The 26,139-nt window shown below is 37.5% G+C and overlaps 1 pseudogene; it reads right to left on the reverse strand.

Moving 5' to 3' along the window:
• LOC149246138 (cytochrome P450 709B2-like) overlaps positions 1 to 24,799 on the reverse strand; it is a 184,236-nt pseudogene extending 159,437 nt beyond the window's left edge.
• Between the last annotated feature and the right edge of the window lie 1,340 nt (positions 24,800 to 26,139).

The following is a 26,139-nucleotide window of genomic DNA, read 5'->3' on the forward strand; positions in this document are numbered from 1 at the left end:
CTTATTGTTGCATTCGTTCTAACAACCTACTACCTCTAAATAGGAATCCTTTTCGGTCATAGTCAAACCTGGGAGATTGCTTCTTCCCTCGAGGTTTAATATCTTGTACATTTTCCAGTGCCACTCTAATCATGGGATGACTCTAATTTGTATATCATAGACTTTTGTAGCTGGAAAATTGTAGAGTAAAAAAAATTTATAGCTTGCATATCACATACTTTTTGTGGCTTGCAAATCACAAAATGATGACTCTCTATAGATCGTATATCACAGACTTTATGTAGCTCAAAAATCGTAGAATTGTGACTTTTTATAGCTCGCATATCACAGACATTTTGTAGCTCGCAAATCATAGAATGATAATTTTTTGTACCTCACAAATCGTAGAACAATGATTTTCTATAGCTTGAATATTACAGACACTTCGTAGCTCACAAATCGCAGAATGATGATTTTATGTAGCTCGCATATTGAAGACTTTCTATAGCTTGCAAATTGCAGAACGCTGAATTTATGTAGCTTACATATCACAAAATTTCTATAAATTGCAGATCACATACTTTTTGTAGCCTGCAAATCATAAAATCGTTGCCTTAGAGCATCTGAAGTTATCTGAGATCAAGATGATTGTGTGTGTGAAATGTTCTACAAGGATTTTTTATTTATGCTAGACTATGCAGGAGCCAAGGGGGGTCTTAATACCAATGTGAACCTTCAACTAATGAGGTTGAATAGAGGAAAAAAATCTTCTAGTTTTCTCTTGAGAATATTTAAATATAATTATCAAATTCCTTGATGATTGCTAGCCCAACAAATTTTATGCCACAATAAATAATAGGAGGGATACCAAGTTGATTTGAACACTTTAATAATAATAATTTTCCTTTATCCAAATTCAATTATCTTTTGGGTAACATGGGTTCTCCTTAGGAAACTTCATCCCGAAGTTGACCCAAATTTCAAAATTTCTTGTACTAACGATAGTCTACTACTATTGTTGTTAATGCTGGTATTGGATATACCAAAACAAGATCTACTAGATAGTTGTGAAAGTTTTTATTTTTCAATTTGACATATTAAATTTTTTCTTAATAGGACGAATAATTTCTATAGAGGATACTGGTAAATGTTAAATTTGAAGTTGAAAAATTTAATGGGAAAAATAATTTTGAATTGTGGAAATTAAAAATTTGGGATCTCCTAGTACAACAAGGGTGGCATAAGGAATTATATGGTAGTAGCAAGAAGCATGTAACAATGACAAATGAAGACTTTGAAGAGGTGGCTAAATCCACTCATTTATGACATAAAAAATTGGGTCATATGAGCGAGAAAGGACTAAAGGTATTAATAAACCATGAATTACTTCCAAATTTGAAATATCCAAATTTTGTTTTCTAAAAACATTGTATATTTGGAAAATAGTGTATAAAGATATATAGATCAAGTGGTCATGTTAGTAAATAAATTCTTGATTATATTCATTATGATATTTAGCGGCCATCCCCTATAGTTTAGTTTGGAGGATCATCATGTTTTGTAACATTTATAAATTATTTCTCTAAAAAATTAGCGATCGTTTATGTTTTGAAAAGAAAAGCTAATGTGTTTGATACATTTAAAATTTTTAGAGTAATTGTAGAAAAGAAAACTAGGAAAGCAATCAAGTCTTTAAGAACATATAACATGGGCATATTGGCTTCTTTAGAATTCAAAAAATATTGTAAAGAAGTTGGAATCATAAGACAAAAAAACACTATATATACTAATTTGTAAAATGGTGTAGTGGAGCACATGAACAAGACTTTTCTATAAAGAGTAAGGAACATGCTCAACAATGCCAATTTGAAGCAAGAATTGTGGGTAGAAGTAGTGAGTACTACTTGTTATCTTGCAAATTGATCATCATCAGTCACAATAAACGGTAAAATCCATGAAGAGATATGGAAAGGTCCTTCTTGCGATTCTTCAAATTTAAAAATATTTGGTTGTGAAGCTAACACACTTACTCTTAAGAATCAATATTCTAAATTAGACCCTAGATCAAAAACATATATATTTTTTTATTATGGTATCCTATTACACACGAAATCATCATCAACAAAGGTGTAATATTTAATGAATCCTCTCTTATTAAATCTCATGTGCAAAAGATGTTTTGAAATATATATAGGAACAAACACCAAATTGAAAAATTGAGATTGAGATTGAACCATCTATAGACACATGGGAGCAAGAAGAAACTTATGATAATAAATAAGTCATAGATGTTGAATACATTGAGGAAAATGTTTGAAATTCCAAAACTAACACTAAAATAATCCACACGAGAGAAAACGTCCTTTAAAAATGTATATTTATTTCACGTCATCTATTGCTTTGCTTACTGACAATGGGTAACCATCTTGTTATTATGAAGTAATATATGATATCAATAATCCAAATGGACGAAAATGGTGAAAGAATAAATAGATGACTTAGAGAGAAACTTGACTTGGGATCTGGTTGAACTTTCGAAAGATAGAAATGTTGTTGGATGTAAATGGGTTTACAAATTGAAGAGAGGTGTTGATAGTGATATTGAAAGATATAAATATAGATTGGTAGTAAAAGGATACTCTCATATGGAAGGTATATATTTATATGATTTTTTTCATCGGTTGTTAAACTTGTATCTATTTGTATTGTGTTGGCACTAATTGCTTTGTCTGATTTGGAGTTAGAGAAATTAGATGTTAAAACAAAATTCTTGCATGGAGATTTGAACGAAGAGATTTATATGGTACAACTAGAAGGTTTTTGCAATATCGCAACAAAATATTAGTTTGCAAGCTCAAGAAATCATTCTATGGCCTTAGGTAGTCACCCATGCAATCGTACAAGAAATTTGATTCCTTCATGATGACCTAGAATTATACTTGAAGTGAATATCATCATTGCATGTATTCCAAAATATTAAATGACATATTCATTATCTTAGTGTTATATGTTGATGATATTCTTATTGCAAGCAAAATCATGGAGGAAATCAACAATTTGAAGGCACAAATGGTTACAACCCTTTGATATGAAGGATCTAGGAGTGACAGAACAAATCTTGGGCATTAAAATACATAGAGAAAAAAAAATGGTATTAGGTTTTCACTGCAGAAGTATGTTGAGAAAATATTTTTAGAATGTGAAATGAATAATGTGAAAATGGTTAATATGTCTTTCAATTCCCATTTTAAGCTTTCTTTAGGTTTATGTCCTAATAGTGAAGAAGAAAAGGGTTATATGTCTAATGTACCTATGCTAATGCAATAAGAAGTCTAATGCATGTGATGGTATGTACTAGACTAGGCATTTCACGTGCAGTGGGTGTTTTTAGTAGGTACATGGAAAATTTGGCAAAAGGACATTGGGTTGCAGTGGAATGGGTGCTTCAATATCTTAGAGACACCAACGATTATACCATCATCTCTAATGGTTGTACGATTATTCCTATAGACATGTTGATTCTGATTTTGTAGATGATTTGGACAAGAGAAGGTCTACTTCAAGATATGCTTTACTCTTGCAGGGGGATTGATTAGTTGGATGTCAAAGCTTTAAGAAATAGTTTCTTTATCCACCAGAGAGGAAATGTACATTGATGTCTCACATGCTTGCAAAAAGACAATTTGGTTGAAGGGTCTTCTAGGTGAACTAGAAAAATGTAGAACAACATAATTATATTTTGTGATAGTCAAAGTGTTGTACATTTGGCTACAAAACCAGTTCATCATAGCATGACTAAACATATTGATATAAAATATCATTTGTAATACAAGTTATTGATGAAAATGGAGTAGATCTTAAAAACATTGAGCCTCAAGAAAATTCCGCACATATATTTACAAAACAAATGTTATTAGAGACGTTGTCGTGCTCTCTGACTTCTATTAGCATACATAAGAGGTGATGAAAGGAGTTTGGAAAGGTAAATGTATTAGAAAATTGTTGTCAAGGTGTAGAATGTTAAATGTGATAGTAATTTAATTTAATGAAAATGTAAAGCTGGATTCACATAAGTAAACCTTTTGTTATGACTACCTAAATAGTGTTGGTTTTCGAAACCAAAAGATATTTACCAAAACTATTCTAACATTGCCTACTTTATTTATGAAAATTGAGATATTGAAGAGGCATGGGAGCTTGATTGTAATCTTCTTCTAATAATAAACATCTTTGCATTGCTCGTAGATGTTTCCTTGAATAAATTGTCAAAATTTTACCACATAAAATATTGTGTACTATTGAATTTTGTGTCATTATTCTTGTGATTAAATGCTTGCATGTACTCTAAAATACCAACAGAACTTGGAAAAATATAGGAAGTGTAACTAGCCACTAAAATGGTTTTTTAGTTGAAATTTAGAAATGCAATTTTAATGAGATTGTGAATTTTTTTTATTAAAATTATGTTTTGAATGTATAAATAGATTCAACTCTTAATAAACCTTAGTAGAAAACATATAGATTAAACAAATTAAACTTACAATTGTTAAAAATATCGAACGAAAATCGAACATTTTTTTTTTTTTGGGTCAATTATATAAAAAATATAAACAAAATCCATAGTCGTTTGTGATCATGTCTATCATAAATAAAAAATAATGTATTTTAAATTTTGTTCATGATAGTACGTGATTTCAAAGCACCATGAATTTTATACGGTTCCCAAGTCTTCTAATTTTATGCTCACGGGAAAAAGTATGATTCAGGGTCATCTCAATCTCAGAGTCGAATCGTTTCAAATTCCTGTGATAGAAAAGTCAGATCACTATCTGATAACACTGACCCAACTAGTCGATGTGTGTGGGACAGGTATAACTTACGTACATCTACTTCTTATGGAAATGACAACGGTGCCCAACAATTTCTACAAGGCAAGTTATCCATTAAATTTGGGAAATTTTTTAGCTTTTAATCATAACTGAATATATAGCATATAGTTCTAAACCAAGATGACCATTTTAGGAAAAATGTAAATACTTTTCAGCTTGGGAACAAAGCAGACATGCTTTCTCTGCTTGGCTATGGACGGAGCTAACATTAGTGTGGCTACACTTTGGTTCCATTATATTATATATCATTGTTGATTCAAATTTCTATTCAGTTTTTTGAAGTTTTTCTAATTAGGAAAAGTCCCAAAAATACTGAATATATCTAAAATGAAATGGAAAAAATTTCCTTGCTATCTTGATTTATTTGGATGGACAAATTAGAACACCATCAATGATTGATATTTTTTATAGCCTTAAATGAGAAAAATTAGAAAGAAAAATAGCATTCATTCAAAATTGAGAAAAGTGATGGAATACATAATGATTTCCTCCTGCTAGGCCCGTCTGCATCTAGAATATTTGTGCAACAAATGTAGAAATTACTTGTAAATTCAAACTACAGATTGTAATACACTAAAAAAATTGACTTGAATCTACTCTACTCATGAGCGGAAACAATAATTGATCGATGAAATCGTGAAGCAAAAAATGTAAGAATTCAATCGCGAATAACACAATAATTTTCTAGGGAAAGCCACAGCTAAAAGACTATGCTATATGTTTATTTCATTAATCAGTGAATTTGAGAAGATTACAATGCTTTTCTCAAGCCTGAGAAAACTCTACACTATCAAAATCTACCGCACTGCTTCACAAACAAGCTCCATCCAATACTTAGCCAAATCTTCTGCCTACCAAGATCTTATTTCCTTGTGCAGTTTTCTAGGGAATTAGCCCATATTTGATTAGGAAATTCCTCATCCATAACTGCACAATCCATCATATGCCTTCCTCTTATTGCATGCACTACCTATACAATTCAAATGATTATACAACTGATATTACATTGTCTCTAAACTCCAATATCAACTGGGTCTCTCTCTGATCTGACATGCATGAGTTAATTATGAGTGAATTTTCAGTTTACTGGTTGAGACCTGTTGGTTACACCCCACAACTACAGGCTACACCCCACTACTGGATCTCCTACCAATTCCGCCATCATTTGGAACTAGTTTAACTAAATTTAACTCTGTTAAACTGAATTAATTAATTACAACTCCAAAGAAATCAACCTAGGCCCCTAAAATTTAGGAACCACTCTACATGACTCTAGATAGAATTCCAACTCGAATTAATTGAGCCAACTACGTCAAATTAACTTAGTTAACTATTACAAGTTGCTATGAGAATTAGAACTACAATTTAATTCCTAATTTAATTCAAGGACAAATTAAATTAGGATTTTCTTTCTTGATGCCATTTTTCACATTTTTGTTATTTTCAACACTCCCTTTCAACAAGAAAGGAATTCAACTCTATCCCGATCTGGTACCTTTGGATTTTTTTGCATGAAACACTTGTCACTATTGTTGTTGCTACTGTAACATCTACAACCAAAAAGCATCCAAACAAAATAAACTAAATCAACTGTGTCTACATCTGTCTACTAGGAAAAAGTGTATTGTTGTTGACTCTTCTACTGAACCTCCTTCTCTACTATCAACTCTATTTTACACTCCTCGGTATCTGACTAATATTGATCCTCCTACTACTGAATATTGTGGGCCCCCATAGCAAGGTAATGATCCATGAGGTAAAAACACTTGAATGGACCCTACCCAAATTTCTGCACTCTTGGGACTATTGCTTCACATCACCCCACCTATCACCTGGAGGTATGGCTGCATGTGATCCCTTGGCCCACTTCGATTGAAATTTCCCCCCCACTGGAGGTCTATGCTCAAGTGGATGTCTCCACTCAGTCTCCTCTTTGCTTCTCCAATTGTGGTTGCTCCACAACTTGTTGAGGTTTCTTCTGAGGCTGCATGTTGAGAGATCATTTATGCTCCCTCTCAACCACCAAGTCTCTAACCTTTTCCTTTATCCTCAAGGCTTTGCATGCATCTTGTACATCAAGTGCATACATGTTCTTAACTCGCACACCGATCTGTTTCACTTTTCCTATGGTGATGTGTCTAAGGAAAACCTTTCCTTTGCTAAATATCACATCGTAACCATGGTCTTTCAATATCGCAACAGAAACAAGATTCTTCTTTAGTCATGGAACATACATCATATATGTGAGTCTGATATGGGATACAGACTCCCTCTTAAAAGTAATAGTACTGATATCGGTTGTGCTATACCTCCCATCATCTCCAAACTCTATGTTTTGCTTGAGGTTTTTCTCCTCCAAGTCACTGAAGAGATCTCTATTCCCCGTCATATGGAACGAGGCACCGCTATCGAGATACCACATGTTTCCCATTACAGTGATTTCCATGTATGCAACAAGAGTGAAATCAAGTTTGAATTGTGAAGTTATAGCTTCACATGTTGCTTCTACTGTAGGCTCCTTCTTGCTTGCTTTCTTCTATGGGAATTTCATGGCATATTGCCCGAACTCGTGACAATGAAAACACTTGATGTTCAACAAGTCCTTCTTCTTGCCGCCCTCCTTGCCTTGGCACTTCTTTCCCTTGGCTTTTTGTTATGGTTGACTAATGAAAAATCCTCTTCCACTTCTTTGGATGAGGTCCCATATTTGATGTTCTATCAATCTCGTCTTGCACCCAGTTGGACCACAACTCCTCCCACTTTGGTAGCTTCTCCCTCCCATTAATTGAGTCGTACTAGTTGTGCTAGCTCTTGGGAAATTCTAGAAGTGCTAGGATCAACAAATCGTCTTCAAAAACTGTAACATCGACACTTCCAAGCTCATCCCAACATTGGGTGAACTCGGTCAAGTACTTTGGTATTGTATCGCCCTTCTCCATCTTTCTCTTTATGAGATTGTCCTTCAATGCCAACTTCCTATCGTCAATTTTGTTTTGAAACAAGTTCGTCAAGGCCTTCCACATTACAAATGGATTTTCCTTACCCTGGTGGTTTGAGAGAATATGATGTCGAACTCCTTCTAGGATAATCCTTATCGCCTTTGCCCCACACTTTCACCACTCTACTATATCTTGAGCATCAACTAGCTTAGGAATATTTTTGTCTATGAATTCATTAAGCCTGTTGTCTTCCAAAAATGCCTCCATCCTGTCCTTCCGAGAAATATAGTTTGAAATACCCTCAAGGGCATATTCGATTCTCAATAAGTAGAATGACATCCTGTTGACTCTGAAGTGTGATACTGCAAATTTGATTTCTCCTGTAAATGAAAAACTCATGTTCTCCTCTTCTAAAGTGATTTTTAGCTCCGATAGCATATAGAAATTCCTTGTAGATTCAAATTGTAGATTGTAATATGCTCAAAAAATTGACTTGAATCTAATCTACTCATCAGTGGAAACAATAATTGGTTGATGAAATCACGAAGCAGAAAAATGAAGAATTCAATCACACATAACAAAAACAAATATCGAGAAAGCCACATCTAAAACCCCTGCTATCTGTATATTGCATTAATAAAAAAAATGAGATTACAATGCTTTGCTCAAGCCCGAGAAAACTTTTCACTGTCACAATCTATCTCATTGCTTCACAAACAAGCTCCAACCAATACTTAGCCAAATCTATTACCTTCCAATCTCCTATTTCCTTGTGCAGTTTCCTAGGGAATTAGCCCATATTTAATTGGGAAATTCCTCATCCACAATTGTGCAATCCATCATAGGCCTTCATATGATTGCATGGACCACTTATACAATTCAGATGTTTATACAACTGGTAGTACATTGTCCATGAACTCCAATCGCAACTGAGTCTCTCTCTGATTTGACATGCATGAGTTAATTATGAGTGAATCTTCAGTTTATTGGTTTAGCAGTGTTGGTTACACCCTACTACTGCAGGTTACACCCCACTACTAGATCTCCCACTAATTCTTCCATCAGTTCAAACTAATTTAATTGAATTTAACTCAATTAAACTGAATTAAATAATTACAACTCAAAAGAACTCAACCTGGGACCCTAAAATTTAGGAACCAATCTACACGACTCTAGATAGACTCCCAACTCGAATTAACTAAGCAAACTAAGTCAAATTAACTTAGTTCACTATTACAAGTTGCTATGAGAATTATAATTACAATTTAATTCAAGGGAAAATTAAATTAGGAATTTCTTTCTTGATGTTATTTTAACATTTCTTGTTGCTATTTTCAATAAAAAAAATACTATTAAATTCTTTCCTTAATATTTCCTACCAATATAGGTTTATTGCAAGAAAAAATATTGTTCAGGCTAACAGATTGGAAGTTGTCTCATGGCCTACAAAAAAAATGTTTTGCATTCATCCATGATTCCATCAATAGTTAACATTAGATTTATTTTATTTCCACTCAATTCCTTTTTGTTGGCAGACATCATGATTCCAAAAAGGTCATTTTCATAGTTAAAATGAGTGCTTGTTGTTGTTCTAGGCTCCAACCTACTTTGAATTATGGAATTTAGGATATGTTTTATCCTTCTATCAATCTGCCATGCATACCTGTTCTTTTTGGTAGGAATATATCTGGAAAAAACCCATGGAATGTAAGTCAACAATACTTAATTATAAGTACTATGAAGCACCATATTTGTGCAAAAGCTCTATGGACTAGTAGACCCTTATGCAAAATTAAAAGATCTAAGGATTATGGCACTGGGTCATACAAGAGAAGCACCTAAGGGATGTTAAAAGAAGACATAAATAGGACACATGAACCTGCAGTCACATGAAAAACTATATAATTTAAAGATAATTATATTGTAATTATTGACTTCATGGGATGAAGATAGATTTCTCATCTTGAGCAGTTATTTGTAGTAAGTCTCTCTACAATTGCAATACATATTTTCCTTCTTTGTAACCACTACCAAATGTAGTATGGGATATGATGTATGTTGTTAATGCCCTAAACTCTTTATGAACATCAATTCATTTTCCATGAGAGCCTATCTGAGCCATCATATCTTCCCAATTCTCGAGCATGGTTGAAGTGCAAGAAGCCATTCTCTTCACCATTTTTTATGATTGAAACATTTGAAGGTAACTGAAGCTATTAGCATTCTTTACAAGGCTCCAACTTTGAGGAAGTCTAACAATATTGATAATGCAAATCCTTGTTTAGCAGAGATAGGAAAATTCACAACATATGAAATGTACTTAGACATGCTATAGGAAAACACTCAAAAATAAGAAATCAGATGGCCATGTATAAAATTTTATCCAATTCATAAATATTTTCAGTTTTAATGAATTTTATATTGCTTAACTCCATCCTTTTTTGACACCACATTCCCATGGTGGATTTTTTTTTTTTTTTTTTTGATTCAATAAGATTGATGCCTTCCATTAATCAAGAAAAAATATTACATAATGTACATTTTGCAAGACAGTGCCAAAAATAGCAACATCTGAAACAAACAAAACCACAAAACCAGTGCATACACCACCAATGCACTACTTAACCATCAAATTTCACATTAGAAAACCTTCTTTCCTTCTTAACCTAAAAGATAAAAAGCAAAGTACTAATGTGTTGACGGGCCTTCTAGACTTCAGAAGTCCTGCGCATCAAAGAGCCCTTCACTCCTTAATGAGGAGGGCCCACAAAAACCTACGGCCCACACAAACCAATGGCCCACAAAGCTTAGAGAGACTTGACAACCCGAAGAACGAGCGATCCAACCCTCGAGGATCCGATGGCCAAGATCTATATCGGATGAACCAACAAGCCCACCTCTTAAAACCCAATCGGACCCGAAGAGAAAGCAAAACTCCTTTCTAAGAAATTTCGGGTCCATTTTCAATTTTAACTCTTGATTAGTTATATAACCTGACTCCCGTTAGATCCAGACCTCACCGATTCGACGGTTTTGATATGATTTCGGGCCCGCAACATGCACACCCACTAAAATTAGAGCAGACCCAATGGGAGGCCTTAACTGCCGCTCTATAATTTTTTGGGTCCATTTTCTAGGCTATCTTCATGCAACTATCTACCTGATATCCGTTGGATGCTGGCGCTCATTTCCATCAAAGGTCGGTTGCCTGTCAACCTGCTCACTTTTTACTCCTTTCTTCTTCCCTATCATTGGTGCCCTTTTACTATCTCCTTAGGTCAAATTACTGCCTGTCTTTCATGCTTTGAAGATACTCCCTATCTGCGGTCGCCTGTCTGTGACAGTCCTCACACAGTTTCCCTGAGGGAGTCGCCTCCCACTCATAGCACCTGTTATCTCTTGTACAAAGCACACCCTCATTCGCCAGATGATCTGCTAGTCTGTTGGCAGTTCTGCGAACATGAACAAATCTGAGTGTTCTTAGGGCTCTCAGGTGGAGTTGAATGCGTTGATAGACCTGCAATAACCGCCAATGTTTTGATACTTTTTCTGGTGTTGAGCCATTGCCTATCTTTTTGACCGAATTGATTGTCAATTCAGAGTCTGCCTCTATGATTGTATTGTGTAAATTGTACTCAATCAAGATTTCTAGGCATTTCTCTAGGGCCATGAGCTCCGCCATATTGTTTGTGGCATTCCCCAAATGACTATGAAAGATAACTTTTATGCTTCCCTATTCGTCTCTTATGACTCCTCCATAACCAGCAACCCTAGGGTTTCCCTTAGAGGCTCCATCTATATTAAATTTCAAAAGCCATGGGGGCGCGGTTGCCAGTAGTCCTTCCCCACTGTTGTATGTTTTACTATCTTGCTTATGCCCTGGGGGACATGCGACTGGAGGCCCAAATGCAAAAGAATGTGAGCATCCTGGTTTCAAGGAGGGTTCTCGGGGGGTTGCTTTATAAGGGTGCTTATAGTTTCTTTGAGCTGTCTTAAAATCTGAGCTATGATGCTCTGGGTTGAGCCTGTTCTGTTCTTGAAAATCCTGTTGTTTCTTTCTTTCCAAACATCCCAGATCAAAAAACCTGGAATCAGAGTCCAGGCTTTATTGACTATCTCATTTTCTGAGAAGTCTTTCCTCCAATTCTTCAGAGTTCCAGTGATGCTACTTTCGTCCCTATCAGTTTGCCTGAAAATTGAAGCTACCCAATTCCATAAGGTGGAGGTGAAAGTGCAGAGGTTAAGTAAGTGATCCATCATTTCTTCTTGCAGGCCACATAGCTGGCATCTAGATGGACCAGCTAAGCCTCTTTTTCTTAGATTTTCCCAAGTCAAAACTTTTTTATGATGTACCAACCACATGAACAGTTTGATTTTTATCTAGTGTGGGTTCTTCCATAGGTCTTTCCATATCTTATCAGGGTTTGGAAAGTCAAGTCCAGTGGCAATTCTTTTGGCTTCTTTGAGGTTGAAGTTGCCTTCGCTGTTTCTTCCCCATCTTAGTTGGTCAGATGAAGTTGAAGTCAAAATATTTCTCTGTTCCAGGATCACTGCAAGAGCTTCAGCCTGGGCTTTCAAAGGGGTTTCTTCACTGTATACTAGGTCCCTCCAAGTTCTCCATTTTCCATTGTCCCTTGTCTGATCCCAAAAATCACTAACCCTGAGCAACCCTTTATTGTCAGTGTCATTTTTGAGAATGTCTAGTCCTTCTCTGCATAGGTTAGGCTCCTGCTGCCAGTTATCCTCCCAAAACCAGGCTAGGTTTCCATCTCTGATCTCCTAGAAACTATGCTTCTGAACAATAGCTCTATTCTCCCAGGCATTGTTCCAAATATGGGAGCCCTTGATGAGCCCTGTCATTTTGATATGGTCCCTTTCTTGCCAATTATTTGCATACTTCTGTTTCCAGAGCTTAGCCCAAGGGGTTCTCATTTCCTTTAGCCATCTCCACCAAAGTTTTTCCCCCAAAACTTTGCTTAGGGTTTCCGGGTCATGAAGTCCCAAACCACCATGGGTTTTGGGTTTGCAGAGCTTTTCCCAAGCTACTAGAGCCCATTTCTTTTTCTCTTCCCCTTTTCCCCAAAGAAAATCTCTTTGGATGTTCCTGATGTGTTGTAAAACTCCTTTTGGGGTAGGAAGAGCAGAAAACATGTAGATGGGTATGGTTTGCAGGACAACCTTTGTCAGCACTAGCCTTCCTGCTAAGTTTAAGGATCTTCTTGTCCATTTTCTGATTTTGTCCTGCAATTTATTTGTCACTGGCTCCCAAACTTCCTTGCTCAGAGGTTTGTCTATAAGAGGTATTCCCAGATATTTGGAGGGTAGTTGATCTCTTTGAAATCCGAGAATTCTGGTGAGATTTCTCTGAATGGAAATATCAGTATTGAAAAAGAAATTTTTTTATTTTGTGAGGCTTACCTCTGTACCAGTAGCCAGTGCAAAATCATTTAGGATTTGTTTGAAAGATTTAGCTTCCTTGACCGTGGGTGTACCCTGCAGCATGGTGTCATCCACAAATTGTTGATGAGTCAAGGTGTCCCCATTCAGGGTTAGTTTGAGACCCTGGATTTTTCCTTCCACCTTGGCTGAGTTGATTGCTTTGCCTAAACCTTCCATCATGTGATCCGAATTGGATCCATAGAAGACTGTTAAAGAACCATGACTATATCGGGTCGATACAAATCTCTAAAGAATCCAAAACAGCGATCAAAAACACCCTGAACCAATGGAAATGGAAGCCAGCGTGGAACAATGAGGACCTCAGTCAAATCGCACTGACCGAGGCCCATGGAGACTGCGTAGGAGGTCAAAGTAGCCCCTAGGAGCCCCGGATCGGGAGCCAGAGGTGGATTTTGATGCGTGATTAGCGCTTCGTTGGGCGAATAGGGCCATGAAGGAAAAGCCTGAGCACTCGGTCGCATGGGGGAACCGGAGAACTGCGGGTGGAAAAGCGAAAAAGCACTAATGTACAAAGGCAGGACCCACGCTCTGGAAAACCAGTGGTATTGATTGGGGTGCCCACAAAAAGTAAGTGGTTTTGGAATGAAGCGGAGTGATCCCACTCAACGATCAACGCATGGCAGGCGGAGGTGAGAGAAAAATGTCGTTGATCCCGCACTATCAGTCGAGCAAGTCAACCGCGCGGGACGTGCGTATGATGTTGGATCTGGGGGACCCAGATCAGATGGCTGAGGTCACGCCTGATGGAGGAAGCAGAACCAACAGGGAATACGCCACATTTTAAAAGGGATTTGGAATCAGTTTGACTGCCACGATGGAGGAAAGACTTCATCCACGACGTAACTGAAGAAACAAACCTACGAAGCAGGCTGGCACTGTTTAGAGGAGGACATGTGGCCACTCCCTGAGTGTTCATGATGATGCTGAACAAGGAACTCCAAGCACAGCTGCAAAAGGTGAATCGATAGAGGTGGAAGAGGAGCCGAATAGGCATGAGAACAAATGGCTAAAAGCCATGAATAGGAAAAAAAATACACGGTCAAGTCGGAGAACAGTCTGAGAGATGAAGGAAGAAGACAGAGAGACCAGAATCCCGTGAGAAGGATGGAACAGAGAGAACAGTAAAGTGAAAGCAGAAAGAGACAAAGGTTCGAGCTAACTAGCGACAGCATCGAGCATCAGAGAGCTTGAGAGATTCAAGCCATCCCATAGAGGAATTTGTCCGGACTGAGCACCACATTTGGCTCTTTCCACTGTAGACCAGAAGGTCATAGAGCTGGTAGGAAGAAGAAGAGTATGTGTACTCTAGTGGCTTGGGGAATCCAAGAACCACCCTGCCAAGAAAACATGCTTCAGGAGAACTCACATTGAGTCCCTGCATTGTAATTCTCTGCTTAAAGACATAATAAAACAAGGCCACCACTGAAAGTTGGACTGGAGATGTAGCCCTGGAGAATAGGATGAACTCCTTATTAAAATTCTTGTGTCTTTGTGTTGCTTACTGTATTTCTTTGCTGTCTTTCCATTTAATGTCTGTGTATTGGTAATCTGCTCGATCCGTTTCTTAAATAACACAGAACACACACCATCACATGAGTCTGTAATACCTTTGTTTAATAAATCTTCAACTGATGTCACTCATAGGGTGATTATCAGATCAAGTGGTATCAGAGCTTTAGGCTGTAAGGTTAGACAAGCTTGTGTTGGTTTAGCTGTGAATGCTCACTAGATCAAAGCTCAAATTAGGAGAAGGAGAGTTGGTGGAAACTAATCCTGAAATTGGGAGAGTCTATTCTTAAAAGACAATGTCAGAGGAAGGTTCTATGGGGCCAGACCCTCAATTCATAGAGAGTTTCCTAGCTATAAAGTCTATGGTAGAAGAAATGTATAGGGGCTTTAGAAAGCATAAGGTTGAATATTCATCAGATTCTAAACAAGATAAAGAGGAAGACGAGTCTCATTCCCATGACCAATCAAAAGGAAAAGGGAAAGAGGAAAGCTTTCTCACACCTCCTAATAGCCCTGTGCATAATAAGAAAGTGTCTTTTATTAAGCTAGATGTTAAATTTGATTTGCCTATATATGATGGAGAGTTAAATGCTGAAAAGTTGGACAATTGGATTAGACAAATTGATGTGTATTGCAGGATACAGAACATAGACTCAGACAAGAGTAAGATTCAGCTGGCAAGCCTACACCTAGGAAGCACTGCCTTGGTTTGGTGGGAAGGCAGAACCCAAGCTAATATGAAGAAACATGGTAAGACCATCTCTGTCTGGAGTGAATTTGTTGCTGCAATCAAAAAGCAGTTCTATCCATTGGCCTACATGCAACAAGCCATGATGAGTTGGCAAACTCTTCGACAACTAAAAGGGAAAAGTGTGCAAGGGTATACTCAAGAGTTTAGAAAGAGAGCATTGATGTTGGGTATTTCGTTAGACTCACCAGAGACTCTTTTAAAGTACATTGGTGGTATACACAGCTACATGAGGCATACCATCCACATGTGTAATCCCACTAGTATAGATGAGGTATCTGTACAAGCTACTCATCTAGAGGCTAGAGGAAAGAATGGAAATCCAGAAGTTGGGGGACCATCCCAACCCACTGTAAGTAAGAGCAAGGAGAAAAGAAAGAAGAAGTGGAAAGCAAGGAAGGTTAACACTACATAGAAAAGCAAAGCTTCATGCACTCACTATAAAAAGGAGGGGCATAATGATGAGCACTGTTGGATTCTGCATCCAGAGCTAAGACCTAAGAAGTCCGAGGGCAAGAAGAAGAAGGCTGCTGCAACTATTCAGAAAGATTTGGGGTCAGACTTGGGAGATGAAACAATCATTGGAACCACAGGTATAAAAGGTAAGAATTCTGAAGCATCTACTAGTAATTTTGCTCAATCTGTTATTGATGATAAACATGAGAGAAAAATACATGAGCTTTTCCATATTCGAGTTATTTCCAAAAATCAAAAGATTGATACTTTGTTTGATAGTGGCTCACAAGTAAATCTAATTTCTGAAGGAATTGTAAATAAATTGGGATTAGCAACTACACCTCATAAGAAACCATACCCACTAGGATGGTTGAATGATAAAGCACAACTATAAGTGACTAGACAGTACAAACTCAAGTTTTCTTTTGGGTCAGCATTGGTAGATGAGGTTGAGTTAGATATAATTCCTTTGGATATATGTGGAATTGTTTTAGGAAGCCCTTAATTATATGACAGAAAGGATATTTTCTATAGAGTTGAGAACAAGTATCTGCTTGTTAAAGATGGAATCGAATACTTTGTAAGAGCTCATAAGCTTAAGAATAATTATACTCTCATAAACTCAGGGCAGATGAAAAGAATGATAAATTCATGCAAACAGTTCTTACTGATGGTTGTAAAGGAAAAGAAACCTGATCAAACCAATGTATTTTAGGGCTGTAATGCTGATCAACAAGTTGATATAGAAAATATTGTTTCAGAGTATGATGTCTTGTTTCAAGAACCTAAAGGTCTGCCACCCAAAAAGGGAATAGTACATGATATTATTTTGCAGCAAGATGTTCCATTGCTTAACATTGGGATGTACGGGTTATCTGCTTTAGAGAATGTTGAAATCAAGAAGCAGGTGTAGGAGTTGCTCGAGAAAGGGTTCATTAGACCTAGCACATCACCATGTGGGTCACCAATCATTTTGGTGAGAAGGAAAGATGGCTTGTGGAGAATGTGCATTGATTATCAGGCACTGAATAAGATAACAATCAAAAATCGTTATCCCCTTGTTCGCATAGATGATCTTTTAGATAAATTAAAGGAAGCTATTTATTTCACCAAGCTGGATTTGCACAATGGATACCATCAGGTCAGAGTTGCAGAGCAAGATGCATGGAAGACTGCTTTCAAAACAAAGTAGGGATTGTATGAATGGCTGGTTATGCCTTTTGGCTTAACTAATGCTCCTACTACATTCATGAGATTAATGAATGATGTACTTAGACCTTTTCTTGATGATTTTGTTATTGTGTATCTGGATGACATTCTGATTTTTAGTAAAACATGGGAAGAACACTTAAAGCATGTTAAACAGAAATTAGATGTTTTGAAAAGAGAAAAACTTTATGTTAAACTCTCAAAATGTCAATTTGGAAAAACATCTCTAAACTACTTGGGTCACATAGTAGGGGGAGGTGAATTGAAAATAGATCCCTCTAAAGTGGCAGTCATTGGAAACTAGCCTAAACCAAAGTCTGCTACAAAAGTGAGAAGCTTCTTAGGAGCAGCACAATATTGGAGGAAGATTATTTCTTATTTTTCCTCAATTTCAGCTCCCTTACATGCTTTGACAGGATTGAACAAGGTGGTTTAGTGGGGAGGCAAATAGCAGAAATCCTTCGACACCTTGAAAGAAAAGATTAGTACAACACCTGTATTAGCACTGCCAGATCTACAAAGACCATTTGAGATCCAAACAGATGCCAGTGACTATGCCATGGGAGCAGTGTTGACACAGCATGGTAAACCCATATGTTATCATTCTGAGACTTTTAATCCTGCAGTAGTTAACTATCCTGCATATGATAAAGAATTGTATGCATTAGTTCAGAGTGTGAAAAAGTGGAAACATTACTTAATGGGCAAAGAGACAGTAATACATACTAATCATCAACCACCTCAATACCTACACTCCCAAACTAAGTTGTAGCAATCAAGACATTACAAATGGATGGGTTTTCTACAATAGTTTCATTTAGTCATCAGATATAAAAAGGGCATACATAACAAGGTTAAAGACATGTTATCTAGACCCATTATAAATGCATCTACCATAGTTAAGCATAATTATGTGCTACATGTAAGCTACATAGAACAATATGCTCAAGATATGGACTTTAAAGATGTATATGCAACTTTGAGTCAAGGCAAAAGATTAGAAGAATTGGACTATCATGTGAAGGACCGACTCTTATACCATTGTGGGAAACTTTGCATTCCACAAACTAAGAGGGTAAAGATAATTAGGGAAGCACACACTTCTTTGATATCATGTCACTTTGGGGTAAGTAAAACAGTTGAACAACTGCAAAGTTTTTGCTATTGGCTGAAAATGAATGAGACAGTTTCTAGATATGTAAAAGGGTGTACTATGTGTGCCAAAAGCAAGCCTAGCAATAGAAAACTAGACTTGTACACTCCATTACCAGTTCCTTCTCACCCTTTGGAAAGTGTTTCCATGGTTTTTGTTGGAGGACTGCCTAAATCTAGGAAAGGTCATGATTATCTGTATGTTATTGTGGATAGGTTCAGTAAAATGTGTATTTTGATACCTTGTAATAAACAGATTACAGTTGAAAAAATTGCAAAATTGTTCTTTAAACATGTATGGGTTCATTTTGGATTACCCACTTCCATTATATCTGATCGAGACACCTAATTTGTGGGGAAGTTTTGGTTGAGTCTGTGGGAACTGATGGACACCAAATTAAAGAAAATCACATCTTTTCATCCACAAACAGATGGCCAGACGAAAGTAGTTAACAGGAAAGTGATCTAGTTACTGAGAGGATATTGCAGCGAACATCCTAAGCTTTGGGATGAACACTTGTGTTATGTGCAACATGCTTACAATAGAGCCAAACACTTTTCTACATAGAGATCTTCTTTTGAGACCTGTTTTGGTTTCACACCCAGGTCTCCTTTGGATTTTGTCTTTGGTAAAGATACCATGGTTGATAAACACAATGATGTGGACAAGGCAACTAGGTTCATTGAACAGATCTAGGAGATCCACCAAGCAGTATAGGAACAGCTGGAAAAGATCCAAACCAAGTACAAGGCTAGGCATGATAAGCATCGGATGGAGCATAGTTTTCAAGTTGGAGACCAAGTCTGGCTGTATATCAGCAAGGACAGGATGCAAGGTGAAGGTAAAAATCTAAAACCTATCAGGTATGGACCCTTCAGGATACTTGAGAAGATTCGTGAAAATGCTTTTCGCCTTGATCTACCAGCTTACATGCACATCTACTTAGACTTAAATGCAGATTGCTTGAGATTGTTTGAACCTTCAATGTTTGAGGACCCTGAGGAGCAAAGTCTTGGACAGGAAGGTGAGGACAAGGCGCAGAGGAGATGTGGAATACCTCAGGATTGGACTCAGAGGTTCAAAGCCGAGCAGTGCAAAGTGGATTGAGATTGGACAAGTGAGAAAGCAATACCCTCACTTAGTCGACGCTTGAAAGAAAACCAACTTTTGGTGGTCCAAAAGATTTTTCAGTGGGAAGGCCGTGATCCGAATTGGATCCATAGAAGACTGTTAAAGAACCATGACTGTATCGGGTTGAAACAAATCTCTAAAGAATCCAAAACAACGATCAAAAACACCTTGAACTAGTGGCAATGGCAGCCAACGTGGAACGACGAGGACCTCGGTCAAAGCGCGCTGACAGAGGCCCATGCAGACTATGCAGGAGGTCAAAGTAGCCCCGGATCGGGAAACAGAGGTGGATTTTGATGCGCGATTAGCGGGTAATCGCTAATCGCGCATTGCTGGGCGAACAGGGCCGTGAAGGAAAAGCCCGAGCACTTGGTCACGTGGGGGAACCAGAGAACCGCGGGCAGAAAAGCGAAAAAGTGCTAACATACAAAGGCGAGACCCATGCACTGGGAAACCAGCGGTATTGATCGGGGTGCCCAAAAACGATAAGCGGTTTTGGAAGGAAGTGGAGCGATCCCACTTAATGATCGACGCGTGGCAGGCGGAGGTGAGAGAAAACCACCATTGATCGCACACTATCGGTTGAGCAAGTCAACCACGCAAGACGTGTGTATGACGTTGGATCTGGGGGACCCAGATCGGATGGCTGAGGTTGCGCCTGATGGAGGAAGCGGAACTTATACGGAATACGCCGCATTTTAAAAGGGATTTGGAATCTGTTTGACTGCCATGGTGGAGGAAAGACTTCAAGCACGATGTAACTAAAGAAAGGAACCGACGAAGCAGGCTGGCACTATTTAGAGGAGGACATGTGGCCACTCCCTAAGTGCTCATGATGACGCCGAACATGGAACTCCAAGCACAGATGCAGAAGGTGAATCGACAGAGGTCGAAGAGGAATCGAACAGGCATGAGAACAAATGGCTAAAAGCCATGAACATGAAAAAAATACACGGTCAAGTCGGAGAACAGTCCGAGAGACGAAGAAGACAAAGAGACCAGAATCTAGAGAGGAGGATGGAACACAGAGAATAGTAAAGCGAAAGCAGAAAGAGACAGAGGGCCGAGCTGACCAGCGACAGCATCGAGCACCAGAGAGCTTGAGAGATTCAAGCCATCCCATAGAGAAATCTGTTCGGATTGAGCACCACATTTGGCTCTTTCCACTGTAGACCAGAAGGTCATAGAGCTGGTAGGAAGAAGAAGAGTTTGTGTACTCCAGTGGCTTGGGGAATCAAAGAACCACCCTGCCAAGCAAACTTGCTTCAGGAGAACTCACATTGAGTCCCTGCATTGTAATTCTCTGCTTAAAGGCACAATAAAACAAGGCCACCACTAAAAGCTAGACCGGAGATGTAGCCCTGGAGAATAGGGTGAACTCCTTATTAAAATTCTTGTGTCTTTGTGTTGCTTACTGTATTTCTATATTGTCTTTCCATTTAATGTCTGTGTATTGGCAATCTGATCAATCCATTTCTTAAATAACACAGAACACACACCAACATATGAGTTTGTAATACCTTTGTTTAATAAATCTTCAAATGATGTCACTCATAGGGTGATTGTTAGATCATCATGAGAATAAAGAGGAAGGGGGAAAGCAGATCTCCTTGTCTGAGGCCTCTTGAAGGCCTGAATGTTCTGGATGGAGAGCCATTAAGAAGGATTGAAAAACTAGCTGTGGTAACAAGGGCCATTACCCATCTTATCCAGTTGTGGTCGAAGCCATAAGCTTTTAGTACCTCCCTGATGTACGACCAGCTTAGCTTATCATAAGATTTCTCTAGGTCAAGTTGTATGATCATACCCGCATGCTTATTTCTCTTGAGAGAATGAACCACCTCGTGAGCTTGAATGATGTTATTGAGAATTTGCCTTCCTTCCACATATCCAGTTTGCTCCTCAGACACAAGAGTTGGAAGAAGGGGTTTGAGTCTGTTTGCAATCACTTTAGAAATGATTTTGTACACCACATTGCATAAAGCTATGGGTCTGTATCTATCAGGTGTCATAGCTTTTTCCTGCTTTGGGATTAAGGCTATGAAAGATGCATTGAGCGCCCTTAAAACTGTTTTTGATTTTCTAGAATCCTCCACAACATCAAGGATATCTTGTTTGACTATTTCCCAGCATGTTTTGAAGAAGTCTACATTGAACCCATCTGGGCCTGGAGCTTTCCCATTTTTCATCTCTTTGATGACTTCATTGACCTCCTCTTTAGTCACTGGCCTATTGAGATTGTAATTGTCTTCCCTGGTTACTAGTTTTGGAATGTGTTGTGTGAAGCTGTTAATAAATTGTGATCTGTCTGAGAGAGGCTCCTCAGCTATGCTTTGAAAATGTTGTACCAAAATAGACTCCATTTCTTTGTGGGTGCTTAGCTCTTTCCCTTGAGTATCTTTGAGTTTTACAATCCTGTTATGAGCCCTGTGATCCATGGTTGACTTGTGAAAAAACCTTGTATTTCTTTCCCCTTCTTTAATCCATTGCACTCTCGATTTCTGTCTCTAGAAGATCTCCTCTTGCTGGCATCTGTTCTCCCATTCTTGTTGAAGAGAGTCAGCTTTCATTTTCCTTTCCTCGGTAAAGCCATCAATGATGAGGATTTGGTTAATTCCCTAAAGTTTCTGTTCAACTTCTCTTTTGGCTTTGAAAATATTTCCAAACTCATTTTTGTTCCATTCTTTAAGCCTGAGTTTGATGTGTTTTAGTCTCTGTTGTAGTAGGAACATCTTCGTGCCTTGAACAGGCATGTCTTCCACCCACCATTTTCCAATGTTAGCGATGAAGTCAGGGTGAGTTAGCCAGAAATTTTCAAACTTGAAAGGTCTGTTCCTCATAGTGCCTATAAAAGCCGCTTCAATATTGATAAGCCAGTGATCCGAGCCTCTGAAAGGAAGGATTAAAGTAGTCAAGTCAAGGCCAGTGAGAAATAGGTCCTCCGAGATTATGAATCTGTCTAGTTTAGAGGCAACTTGAGAAGCCCCTCCCCTCTTATTGTTCCATGTGAAGGTGCCATTTATTGTCTCCATATCCACCAGCCTCATATTGTTTAAGATGTTCTAGAAGGAAATGGAGTCTCTGCCTAGAATTCTGGCCCCACCTTTTTTTCTATTAGATATCTGATCATGTTGAAGTCCCCTCCCAGAATCTAGAGCATAACATGATGTCTCTCTCTCAGCTCCTCCAATGAGGTGAGTAGCCTGAGTTTGACTTCAAGTTTTTGAGGACCATAGACATTTGTGATCATATAGAGTTCCTTATCACCCAAAGGTTGGATAACCAATGAAAGGTAATTCTTGGATGCTTCAACATCCAGGATTCCAAATTCAGGATTCCAAATTCTTGGGGATTCCAAAGAGTGAGAATTCCTCCTATTGTATTGTTTGCTTTGACTTCTAGATACTCATACTTAATAAGCCATTTGCTATGTATCTCTCTAATTTTTTCTATTGAACATTTTGTTTCTTGTATAAACACCATATTTGGTTTTTCTCTTTTATTCTATTGTTAAGATTTCTTTGTTTTCTTTTACCCCTAATATTCTAGGTTGTGAGCTTCATTATGAAAGGTTTGTAAATGAGTAACTAGTAAGATCTTTCATCTTGCCTGAGTTAATCATGAGTTTCCCACACTCTGTTAGTAGCTCATTTTGTCTCTTCCTTCCTCTTTTCTTGCCTGGGTTCTTGGTAGAGTGTCCTGATGTTACCTCCATCAGTTTTATCCCTCTATTTCCCTGGTTGTCATGGTTCCTTTTGATTCCAACAGCCTTTGCCTAAGATCTCCAGAGAAAGAGCTGTTGTACTCTGTCAAACTCCTCTTGTGGTAGAGAATCTACACCTCTGTTGGTTCCCCACTCCAGGAACTTTTTTAGATCCAGATTCTCCCTCTCAAGAATCTCCTATAGTTCATGGTCCTCCGTTGGCCATATTCCCATAAATTTTCATATGACCGCATATGTCGCCATGTGATCTCTGTGTGCCTGTAGCGCCGGATCATTTAGGACAACCCAGGGTTTTATAGTAGACCTGTGTTTACAGGGTCAAGTGTTAGTCTTGTGCTCAGTTCTCTGACCACTGTCGCCTGTCTTCTTCTCTCTTATGACTTCCTCATGATTCTCCTCTTGTTCATGAGGTTTGCTGCTTTCCGACTTTTTTTACTTATTTTCTCTGTTTCTGCCTCCATTGGTTTTTTGAATCGATTTGAACCCGCCTCCTTGTTTCTATCCGCTACTACCTGACTGTAGGAGGGAGTGGAGCTCCCCCCTCCTTTCCCCCTCCATTATTACCAGCTCGCTCTCGTCGCTCTGTGTTCAGGACCCTCGCTCGCATCGCTCCTTTACAGACCATTCCCATGGTGGCTTTCAAGGTCTGCACCAGCCTGGTATTTTCAAATTATAAGCATAGAATATTTTTTTCCTGGTATGTACATCTAAGGAAACACTTTTTTTTGTCTATAACAAACCTATGTTTAATAATATTAAACATATAAGGTGTTTCTATACTATTAAAATCTCCAATTCATTACTCCATAAACTATCATAGTTGTCCATCCATTATCACATCTTATTATACTCCTATAATGATTATAGTCCATTCCAAGAGCCCGAGCCTTAAGTTTATCAATATGAAAGGTAAGCTTTAGAATCGTCCTGTGATTAAACCACTTCAATCCTTGTGTCAAGACCAACCCCTGACCCAATAGAGACAACATAGGAGGCCTGAGGGTCTGCTTGTCATAGTGTCCAAACTTGTTTGATAAAAGTTCTTTCAAATGTTTTGGGTCAGCAACGTACAACCTTGAACATGTCCCATCCCAGTAGAAAAATGTCTCTCCTGAACACAAACAAATTACCAAATACGGATTAGAAATAAATTTCAAACTATTCAGCAATCCTTTTTTCAAACTTGACAGTAGTGCAAAACTCCGAACAACTAGCAGAGAGTATATGTTGTAAATTCTAGTCGGCTGTTGCCTACCTGAGGAACATATGAAAATAAAAGAATCCTTTAAACAAAAGAGAATGAATGATAGAGCGAATCATATATCTGACACCACTTATGGAACTATGGTGTGACTCTAGGATCAATGTTATGGGAAATATTTTGCATAGGTTGTGTAAGAGCCTCCTTGAGAAGTTTTGTCTACATTGGCCCACACCCATGAGTACCTGGTAAGGTGGACCTCTTATCCCTTGGGTTGCATAGGAATTGTGAACACGTTAGGGCTCGATATGAGGTTTTTAAGAGATTAACAACTATGGTTCCAAACAAAACAATAAAATAGAAGTCAATGCTTCAACACTCCTTCTAATCTCAATATCCATTCTCAAAAATTCATACTATATCGTATTATTACAGGGCTATTTCATTATTCTTGCCTTCTAGATCTATAGTTCTCTGTGTCGATGAAATGGTCAGAAAAATAAGCTACAAGCTTCAAATTTATAAGTTCCTTTAGAGATCTTTCAATCAACTCTAAAGTGCCACAATGACAACCCAATTTTGTTGTTTGGGTAAATAAAATAGTAACCTCAATTGGATGCCTACTAATAGTGTACATAAAACTGGCAGTCTGTAAGAGATCCTTACAAGTGGAACAATTCACCACATAATTGTCATTCCATGCAGCTTCATCAACAAGGAAAGTTTATATGTATAGAGCTTACAAAGTTTAAATTGGCACATCAAACCATCATATCAAAGCTTTCTTTTTGGATAAAAACTCATTAAGAAATCATGTCGGAGTTTTCAACCAACTAAGTTTTGAAATGATCGTGTGATGTGCCAATTTAAGGTTAGTAGGCTACAAATAAGAGTGATTTTTTTGGATTTTTATTTATAACATATCATTTGCGACATGATAACCAATATGAAATAAGAATGTACTAATGTGAACATATTTAAACAAGGCTACATAGCTGGCACTTCGTGTCGCGTTGTTTAATTATTGAATTTTTAATGGTATGAACTAGTTTCCACATTTGAACAAGGGCTACATAACGACTTGCTTAGTTTAAATATTTAAATTGGAGTGAAAAATACATACAACTTTATATTCATAAAAATTGTAATTAAAATAGCAAGAAAATTAATGATTGCATTATCTTTGCCTAGATAGAAATAATAAGAACGTTATTTGTGAATGTTTTTTTGTCAACTTTAATAACATGTTTAAGTAAAAAATAATAAAGAAATAAATATTTCATCAATAGTTCATACTAATTTGACGGTGCATTGCATTAACTAAACGTAATGATTACATAATAATAAGACTATATGTAATAAAACGAAAGAAAAATAAAACTGAAATATTTTAAACAATAAAGTAATTTTTTTTTGTAATGTCAAATTTATTCCAAAAAGATAAATAATTGATGGTAAAACTCAATTATTGTTAAATTTCCATAAAGGAAATCTGTATATTCACATTAATCAAATAGTGTTACAAATAAATATATGAAGTGTTGTCTCAAGATAGGGAAACTATCTTGGACACACGATCTGTTGTTTGAGAGAATATCTCAACCACACACAAAACTAGGAAACACAATAGGAATAGACTCCTCTAGATAGAAAGAACACAACTGAGACAAGTAGTAATTACATGTTCCAACACACCCCCTTAATGAGTACTTGTCTCGACATCAATCTGCAAAGTCTAGTT

The sequence above is a fragment of the Pinus tabuliformis genome, chromosome 7, assembly GCF_031772625.1.
Source record: "Pinus tabuliformis cultivar Carrire ecotype Pingquan chromosome 7, CPIR1, whole genome shotgun sequence".
Lineage (NCBI taxonomy): Eukaryota > Viridiplantae > Streptophyta > Pinopsida > Pinales > Pinaceae > Pinus > Pinus tabuliformis.